General features: G+C 36.1%; 1 protein-coding gene across 1 annotated transcript in view; it reads right to left on the reverse strand.

Annotated features, from left to right (window-relative positions):
• edar (ectodysplasin A receptor) overlaps positions 1–9510 on the reverse strand; it is a 90406-nt gene that overhangs the window by 25477 nt on the left and 55419 nt on the right. The window lies entirely within an intron of this gene.

The raw sequence follows: 9510 nt of genomic DNA on the forward strand, positions 1-9510 counted from the left end.
GATTTAAATGTCGCCGGTTTTGGTCAAGTAGAGATTTAAATGTCGCCGGTTTTGGTCAAGTAGAGATTTAAATGTCGTCTGGTTTTGGTCAAGTAGAGATTTAAATGTCGTCCGGTTTTGGTCAAGGAGAGATTTAAATGTCGTCCGGTTTTGGTCAGGTAGAGATTTAAATGTCGCCGGTTTTGGTCAAGTAGAGATTTAAATGTCGCCGGTTTTGGTCAAGTAGAGATTTAAATGTTGTCCGGTTTTGGTCAAGTAGAGATTTAAATGTCGTCCGGTTTTGTTCAAGTAGAGATTTAAATGTCGTCCGGTTTTGTTCAAGTAGAGATTTAAATGTCGCCGGTTTTGGTCAAGTAGAGATTTAAATGTCGTCCGGTTTTGTTCAAGTAGAGATTTAAATGTCGCCGGTTTTGGTCAAGTAGAGATTTAAATGTTGTCTGGTTTTGGTCAAGTAGAGATTTAAATGTCGTCCGGTTTTGGTCAAGGAGAGATTTAAATGTCGTCCGGTTTTGGTCAAGTAGAGATTTAAATGTCGTCCGGTTTTGGTCAAGTAGAGATTTAAATGTCGTCCGGTTTTGGTCAAGTAGAGATTTAAATGTCGTCCGGTTTTGCTCAAGTAGAGATTTAAATGTCGTCCGGTTTTGGTCAAGTAGAGATTTAAATGTCGTCCGGTTTTGGTCAAGTAGAGATTTAAATGTCGCCGGTTTTGCTCAAGTAGAGATTTAAATGTCGTCCGGTTTTGGTCAAGTAGAGATTTAAATGTCGTCCGGTTTTGGTCAAGTAGAGATTTAAATGTCGCCGGTTTTGGTCAAGTAGAGATTTAAATGTCGTCCGGTTTTGGTCAAGTAGAGATTTAAATGTCGTCCGGTTTTGCTCAAGTAGAGATTTAAATGTCGTCCGGTTTTGGTCAAGTAGAGATTTAAATGTCGTCCGGTTTTGGTCAAGTAGAGATTTAAATGTCGCCGGTTTTGGTCAAGTAGAGATTTAAATGTCGCCGGTTTTGGTCAAGTAGAGATTTAAATGTCGCCGGTTTTCTTCAAGTAGAGATTTAAATGTCGTCCGGTTTTGGTCAAGTAGAGATTTAAATGTCGCCGGTTTTGGTCAAGTAGAGATTTAAATGTCGTCCGGTTTTCTTCAAGTAGAGATTTAAATGTCGTCCGGTTTTGGTCAAGTAGAGATTTAAATGTCGTCCGGTTTTGGTCAAGTAGAGATTTAAATGTCGTCCGGTTTTGGTCAAGTAGAGATTTAAATGTCGTCCGGTTTTGGTCAAGTAGAGATTTAAATGTCGTCCGGTTTTGGTCAAGTAGAGATTTAAATGTCGTCCGGTTTTGGTCAAGTAGAGATTTAAATGTCGTCCGGTTTTGCTCAAGTAGAGATTTAAATGTCGCCGGTTTTGGTCAAGTAGAGATTTAAATGTCGTCCGGTTTTGGTCAAGTAGAGATTTAAATGTCGCCGGTTTTGGTCAAGTAGAGATTTAAATGTCGTCCGGTTTTCTTCAAGTAGAGATTTAAATGTCGTCCGGTTTTGGTCAAGTAGAGATTTAAATGTCGTCCGGTTTTGTTCAAGTAGAGATTTAAATGTCGCTGGTTTTCTTCAAGTAGAGATTTAAATGTCGTCCGGTTTTGGTCAAGTAGAGATTTAAATGTCGTCCGGTTTTGGTCAAGTAGAGATTTAAATGTCGTCCGGTTTTGGTCAAGTAGAGATTTAAATGTCGTCCGGTTTTGGTCAAGTAGAGATTTAAATGTCGTCCGGTTTTGGTCAAGTAGAGATTTAAATGTCGTCCGGTTTTGGTCAAGTAGAGATTTAAATGTCGTCCGGTTTTGGTCAAGTAGAGATTTAAATGTCATCCGGTTTTGGTCAAGTAGAGATTTAAATGTCGTCCGGTTTTGCTCAAGTAGAGATTTAAATGTCGTCCGGTTTTGCTCAAGTAGAGATTTAAATGTCGCCAGTTTTGTTCAAGTAGAGATTTAAATGTCGCCGGTTTTGGTCAAGTAGAGATTTAAATGTCGTCCGGTTTTGGTCAAGTAGAGATTTAAATGTCGCCGGTTTTGGTCAAGTAGAGATTTAAATGTCGTCTGGTTTTGGTCAAGTAGAGATTTAAATGTCACCGGTTTTGCTCAAGTAGAGATTTAAATGTCGTCCGGTTTTGCTCAAGGAGAGATTTAAATGTCGTCCGGTTTTGGTCAAGTAGAGATTTAAATGTCGCCGGTTTTGGTCAAGTAGAGATTTAAATGTCGCCGGTTTTGGTCAAGTAGAGATTTAAATGTCGTCTGGTTTTGGTCAAGTAGAGATTTAAATGTCGCCGGTTTTGGTCAAGTAGAGATTTAAATGTCACCGGTTTTGGTCAAGTAGAGATTTAAATGTCGTCCGGTTTTGGTCAAGTAGAGATTTAAATGTCGCCGGTTTTGGTCAAGTAGAGATTTAAATGTCACCGGTTTTGGTCAAGTAGAGATTTAAATGTCACCGGTTTTGGTCAAGTAGAGATTTAAATGTCGTCTGGTTTTGGTCAAGTAGAGATTTAAATGTCACCGGTTTTGCTCAAGGAGAGATTTAAATGTCGTCCGGTTTTGCTCAAGGAGAGATTTAAATGTCATCCGGTTTTCAATGTCACCCTTTTTTTTCTAGTAAGCATCAATGAAGATACGGTCAGTTGTCTTTAGTGAAAATAACAGGTTGTCAAAGAGTCTGATGTGTTTATCATTTTCCCAAATGTAATAAGCCATCGTTTAACTGACAATGTTAAGAAACATTAAGTATGACTTTCATCTCCGTCAGTAAAATCTTTGATTTCAGGCAGATTTACTATAATCTGATGACATTCTACACTGTGGTTGAAAATGTCTTAATTTTTCTCCACTTTAAGTGGAAATGTTGTTTGATAGAGTATAATTTGATGCAGCATGGCATTTACTGTATAACAAGCCAACATTAAATATGGCACACTAACAGTCCTAATGGACTCAAACACAAATCTGCCTCTTTAAGCGTGTTTTAATCAGCTGGACGAGTGTTTTCAGCTACATGAGTCACTCCAAGCATTGATTTAATTATGACCATCTGATCTGAAAAGCAAACAGCTCCCACACGAACAGCACAATTTGTCAAAGTTCTCATACGTTTGACGTCTTTGCTTATTTCTTTCTCATTGAGAGTGTCAAACACATTGTAAATGAAATAAATGCCGTAGAGGTTTGTTCGCTGAAACCCGATCCGTCATTTGGCAGAAGGCTGAGGTCTGATTTACTCATCACGGCTCTAGGGCTGTTCATTATGAATCGGATGTCACAGGAGAACAATCGGCACTCAACAACATCATTGAATTAAGGCCAACGTGTCTTTTTACGTGTCCGCTTGATCCCATTATACATGTGAAACATGCAAAGCTGACAGAGACTCTTATTAGAGTCACATGTTGGCATACGTGAGGTCCGCTGGTGGACGGAGGACGCATGTTTTTTTCACCCATGTGAAATGCAAGCAGCAGCAAGTTAATAATCTTTTTTATTTCCTCAAAACTCTTAATTATCAGACACTACCTGCGCTGCGGGCGAGCATAATTTGCAGATTACCCGGCGAGTGTGAGCATGCCTTCACCCGAGCCACTCTCTGCATAGTTTCAGAGCCTTAAAGGGCCTGTTTGTTACGCTTTTTAAATTAAATATCATTCCCACCTGCTTAATTTCCGTCACCACATAATAGAAAACAATTAAAGAGGCAGAGAAAACACCAGGACTGGTGCAGACGTGTTTCACAGCACAAAGATGTAAGAAAAAAAACATCTCTACTCTCAGATTTACACTTTCAAACCAAAAAGTTTGACTTGTGTGAGTAGGGCAAAATAAAGCAAACCGTGACATTCTTCATCCAGTGACTACAAGTAAAACTGATAAACATTCGGGACTAAAATGATTCAGACACTTTGACCTGATCGTGTTTTGCTGAAGTGTTTTTTCTTTAATTTCTAATGCGACCTTTGACACCACAGACTGAACAAAATGACGCATTGCTTGAGCTAAATTGGTATTATCTAATTTTGTTCTTAAACAGCTGATTGATAGAAAGGTATTAATGGATTACAATCAACCAAAGTTATCTGACATTGTCAAGATGAATTTTTTCTGACACTGTTTGTGTCATATTTTAATACCCAAATGTGGCTGCAATCACAACCTATAATTCAACATTAGAATAAGTAATAATATGTTGTTTCAACTTAGTGTTTATGCTTGACTTTAAATGTTAAGTTTTGTTACACTCTAACATTTTTGGGTTGTTTTAACCCAATGTTGGGTCAAATATGGACTAACCCAGCAATTGGGTTGTTTTAAATTCCAATCTCTGGAAAAAATGTTTCTACAACTTAAAATGTTACATTTAATTCCGTTAAGTTGGATATTTAAGTTATCTCAACATTTTTTTTTAAATAACTTAAATATCCAGCTTAACTGAATTAAACGTAAAATTTTAAGTTGCATCAAAAATTATTTACAGAGATAAATTGAATATTTAACAAAATGTATACATCATTTTAAGTCAAGCACAAACTATTTAAGTTGAAACAGAATTTAACATTAGAATTAAAGCTGCGAGCAGCGATGACGGGCCCAAGCCGGGGGCACCGCCACCCCGGTGGCATCAGTTTAACTGTGCACAGCAAGCCAATAGGCATTTAATATGGGAAAAAATAAATAATGGGACTATGTCAAAGTCATTTGAATTCACCTCATTAACTGCAGCAACTGGTGCTGCTATGACCAGGAACCACAACACTCACATCTATGAGATCAATTACATTTTATTCATTAATTTTATGTCAGATGATGTCAAATGTCAATTTCAAAATGAGTGCAGAATACTTTCCAAATGCTGAAGTTGTATTATCCTTACACTTCTCTTTATGTGTTTTTGACCTACCGTAGCTTGTGATTGTTCACCAATTTTATGCAGCAAAAAGCATGCTTGTTTTATTTCAATATGTGTGGCATTCAATATTTTTTTTAAATAAAAAATAATAAAAAATAAAGCCAAATCACAGAAGCCGCAAAAATTATTTTAATATCAGTGTCAGGTAAGAGGAAAATGCCTGCATACATTTTATGGAAGTGTGTTATAAACAGCCACTTTTAAATGTTTAAATGTAATTAAATTTAAAATAACGATATCAAAGTCATCTGAATATATTTACTGGTCAAAGTCGACCTCTCTAAAACATGCAGCATGTTTTTATACCGCTGAGAATGTGCATGACAGGCAATATGCATTTAAACAGGAGAATATTTGAAAATTGCTCTAATATGCCACATGTATCACAGCAGCTGGTACCCCTATGATCACAAGCCACACCTATTATGAAATTTAAATATAGATTTTTTTTATTTTTATGTATTAGGATATAATGGGTCACTTTCAATTATGTGCAAATGTATATTTTGCAGCTCAAAATGTTGTAAGTTCAGAAGGCCAGTATTTAATTAAAGATATAGTATATTTTTTGTTTTTTTTAAACTTATTTTTCACACTAAAGTGATAGTTATTTGTGATATGAAGGTTTAAATTATGACAATCAAGAGACAAGGTGATACACACAAAGAGTGAGACCCCTCCACACACACACACTCACACACACACACACACAAACAACCCAAACAGAGTGAAACTCAGAGAGGGAGAGTGAGGGGGGAGGGGAACGACAGACAGAGAGACAGAGTCTAATTCCGAAAGAAACAAGATAATCTAAACAGTGGGAGAAAGTTTTTTTTTTCTTCACTGTCTGGAAACACTGTTTTGCAATAACAATAGTTTTATCTTCAAAACGGTGTTCTCAAGGACATATCCAACCTGGTTCATAACTAAGGCTATACTCCCCACCGCTCTCATTTTCGTCCACAAATAAAAGGCATTAATCTGCTTATTTTTAGGTTACACAAACTTCTTTGTTTGAAAAGGAAACTCAAATGTGTTTTTTCTATTGTTACAAATTAACTGGTTCTATAATTTTATTGTAACCCAGAATAATATATTTTTTTATCCTTTAATGCTTGCCAAAGCACACAGCAATGAGCTAATCTTTTCACAATCAAAATGAAGCTGGCACCATCCCCCTCCAAACACACACACACACACACACACACACACACACACACACACATACTGAGAGAGAGAGAGAGAGAGAGAGAGAGAGAGAGAGAGAGAGAGAGAGAGGGGGGGGCAAAGTGAGATTTAGATTAAACATATTTTTCAGCAAAACAATAATAGTAAAGTCTAAACGGTGGGGAAAAGTTTCAAGCCACACCTATGATGTAATTTAATTATAGATGAATTCTAATGTTATAGGATATAATAGGTCATTTTCAAATATGTGCAAAGTTATCTTTTGAAGGGCAATATTTTGTAAGTCCAGGAAACCTGTATTTAATTCAAAAGTATTTTTTTATTTTTTTAACTTATTTTTTACATTTGTATTAGCCTATGTTATGTAACGGTTCAATTATTACCATCGAGAGAAAGTGACTGACACACACACACACACACACACACACACACACACACCTGCAGCTTACTGTGTGTGTGTGTAAGCTGCAGCCCATCCCCCCTCCACACACACACACACACACAAACACACACACTCATGTCTGGTTCGCTATCTTTTTGGGGACTCATAGACGTAATGGTTTTTATGCTGTACAAACCATATATTCTGTCCTCCTACACTGCTCCTACCCCTAAACCTACCCATCACACAAAACTTTCTGCATTTTCACCTTTTCAAAAGAACTCATTCTGTCTGATTTATAAGCTTTTGTACCCATTGGGAAGTCCCCATGAGTCTGTGTGCATTCAGGTTTAAGTCCCCACCAGGCTAGAAAATCATTCACACACACACAGAGGCAAGTTTTTTTTCTTGAAAACTTATACAATATTGCCCTCTACTGGTCATTTAAGTGAGAGCATAAGTGTTGAAAAAAAAAAAAAAAAAAACTGTGTGATATAAAGAATAACCAGCAGGTGGGAGTATAGCCTTATTTATGAACCAGGTACTTGTGTCCATATTTTGTATTTTTTAGGCTTTTGCTACAGGAACACCGTTTGAGATATCCAATAACCGTTCGCATTTTAGCATCTTCTGTATATTTACTTCATGTTGTCCGAGTTTGGAGGAGATTGAATGAATCGCTTTTGAGGACAAGGTAAAAACTCAGAGCTCGCTTTCGACTTCTTGTTATCTTCCAACCAAATTATCTGACTTCCTGTTGGTCAGAGCTAATGACTGTAAATTAGAAAGTTGTCCGGCTCGAAATGTACAATATATATACCGAGTTTGGTGAATGTACATAAAACTAACCCCCCACTTTGGACAAAAGATGGCGCTACTGAGCCCCTCTACCACGCCCGTTTCTGAATCTTTGCTTGCATCTTCTGGACAGCATGTCAGATGTGTGTGTTGAGTTTCATGCAATTTCAAGCATGCTAAGTGTCTCAAAAACACCTAAAAAGATTATTGGACTTTGACACGTTGCCATGACAACAGTATTTCAAGAATCAGGAATCCATTTATATGTCTATATCTGCCATGTTTTGACATTATACTGATGAAGTTTGAAGTAAATCGGGTGAAAATAAGATGGGGATTTAAAGCATTTTTGAAAGTGACACACTTCCTGCTGCCAGTTGGTGGCGCTATAACTTTGACTCACAAAAGTCATATCCATGTGATCGTCCTCTTACAACGAACACACAGCTGAAGTTTCATCAAAATGAATTAATGTATGCAGAAGTTATAATATACTTCCTGTTTGCCTTTTCTCGCCATAAATTCGTCTCTTCGCCACGGCCAAACCGTTTGAGATATCAAAAAGTTGCTCGCAATTTAGCATCCTCAGTGTCTTGACTTCATGCTGACCGAGTTTGGTGCTGATCGGGTCAATCGTCTAGGAGGAGTATCGCAAATTCCACAGCATGCGTTTTCCGAACAACCCATAATAGCTCACTTCCTGTTGGGCTGACGCATAACTTAGAGCACGAAAGTTGTTCGGCCCGATGAGCTCTATATGTGTACCGAGTTTCATATATGTACGTGCAAGTGTGTTTGATTTATAGACCCCGTTTTCAGAGCCCACTTTAGGGGGCGCTGTCGAGCCCCCCTGCCACGCCCGGGTCCCAGCCTCAGCCCGGCCCTGATGGCCGCGCATTCTGATGCGTGTGCAAAGTTTCAAGAGTTTTCGAGCATGGGAAGGGGCCCAAAAATGCCCAAATAGTCGCGTAAAAAAATAATAAATAATAATAATAACAAAAAAAAATAATTCTTAGAAGAACAATAGGGCTCTGCGCCCTTTCAGGGCTTGGGCCCTAATAAGTAAAAATGTGTTGTTTCAACTTAAAGTGGTTATGCTTGACTTAATATTTTGTTTAGTTAACTTCAGTTTAGTTGGATATTTAAGTTATTAACAAATTTCTTACATAACTTAAAATGACTTAAATATTAATCTTAACTGAATTAAATGTAAAATTTTAAGTTACAGCAACATTTTTTTAAAGAGATAACTTAAATATCCAAGTTTAGTTCAGTTAAGTTGGATAATTAAGTTATCTCAATAAATGTCAAGTTGCAGCAGCAAACTAAAGTTAAATAAAATGTAATTGTTAAGTGAAGCACAAACACTAAGTTGAAACAGAATTTAATTTAATAAGGTGTTGTTTCAACTTAAATTGTTTATGCTTGATTTGAAATTGATTTAAAGTTTTGATTTAAAAAACTAGCTTAGTTTTCTCTGCAACTTAAAATTTTTTTAACGAGACATTTTGCTGCAACATAACATTTTAAGTTTAGTTCAGTTAAGTTGTATATTTAAGTTCTTAAGTTTGTTGCTGCAGCTTGAAATTTGTTAACTAAACGTAACATTTTAAATCAAGCATAAACTCTTTAAGTTGAAACAACACATTACTTATTCTAATGTTAAATTTTAAGTTGTGATAACTAATTGTCATACAAATTTGTTTTTTACAGTGCATAATTTGATATATTAAAAATATTATTAAAATTGGTTTAATTTGTTAAAATTAATTAGCTAACATAAAATAACAATAAACAACAGCATTTATTAATCTTAGTTAATGTTAATTTCAATTTTTTAATGCATATTTAACAACAAAAGTAATGCACAGAACATTTTTTTTCTTAGTATTTTTTGTCTTAAGTAAATATCTAAACATTCTTAAAACAAGGTACATTTACAGAAGAAACTAAATTACTTTTCTAGAAACAAATTAGGTGAGTTTAAGATTAAAAATATCTGCCAAATGGGGTCATAAAATAAACTTAATTCAACGGGGTTATTTTTCCTTGTTTTATGCCAGATTTATCTTGATTTAAGAATGTTTAGATATTTTGTACAGGAAAACAAGCCGCTTGTTTTTTAATTGTAGTTTTTGTAACACTTTACAATAAGGGTTTCTTTTCTTTTACTCCTTTTCTTAAGACTTTGAGTAACAACATGGCCAAATCTGGTGGAG

Source organism: Pseudorasbora parva, chromosome 5, assembly GCF_024679245.1.
Source record: "Pseudorasbora parva isolate DD20220531a chromosome 5, ASM2467924v1, whole genome shotgun sequence".
Taxonomy (NCBI): Eukaryota; Metazoa; Chordata; class Actinopteri; order Cypriniformes; family Gobionidae; genus Pseudorasbora; species Pseudorasbora parva.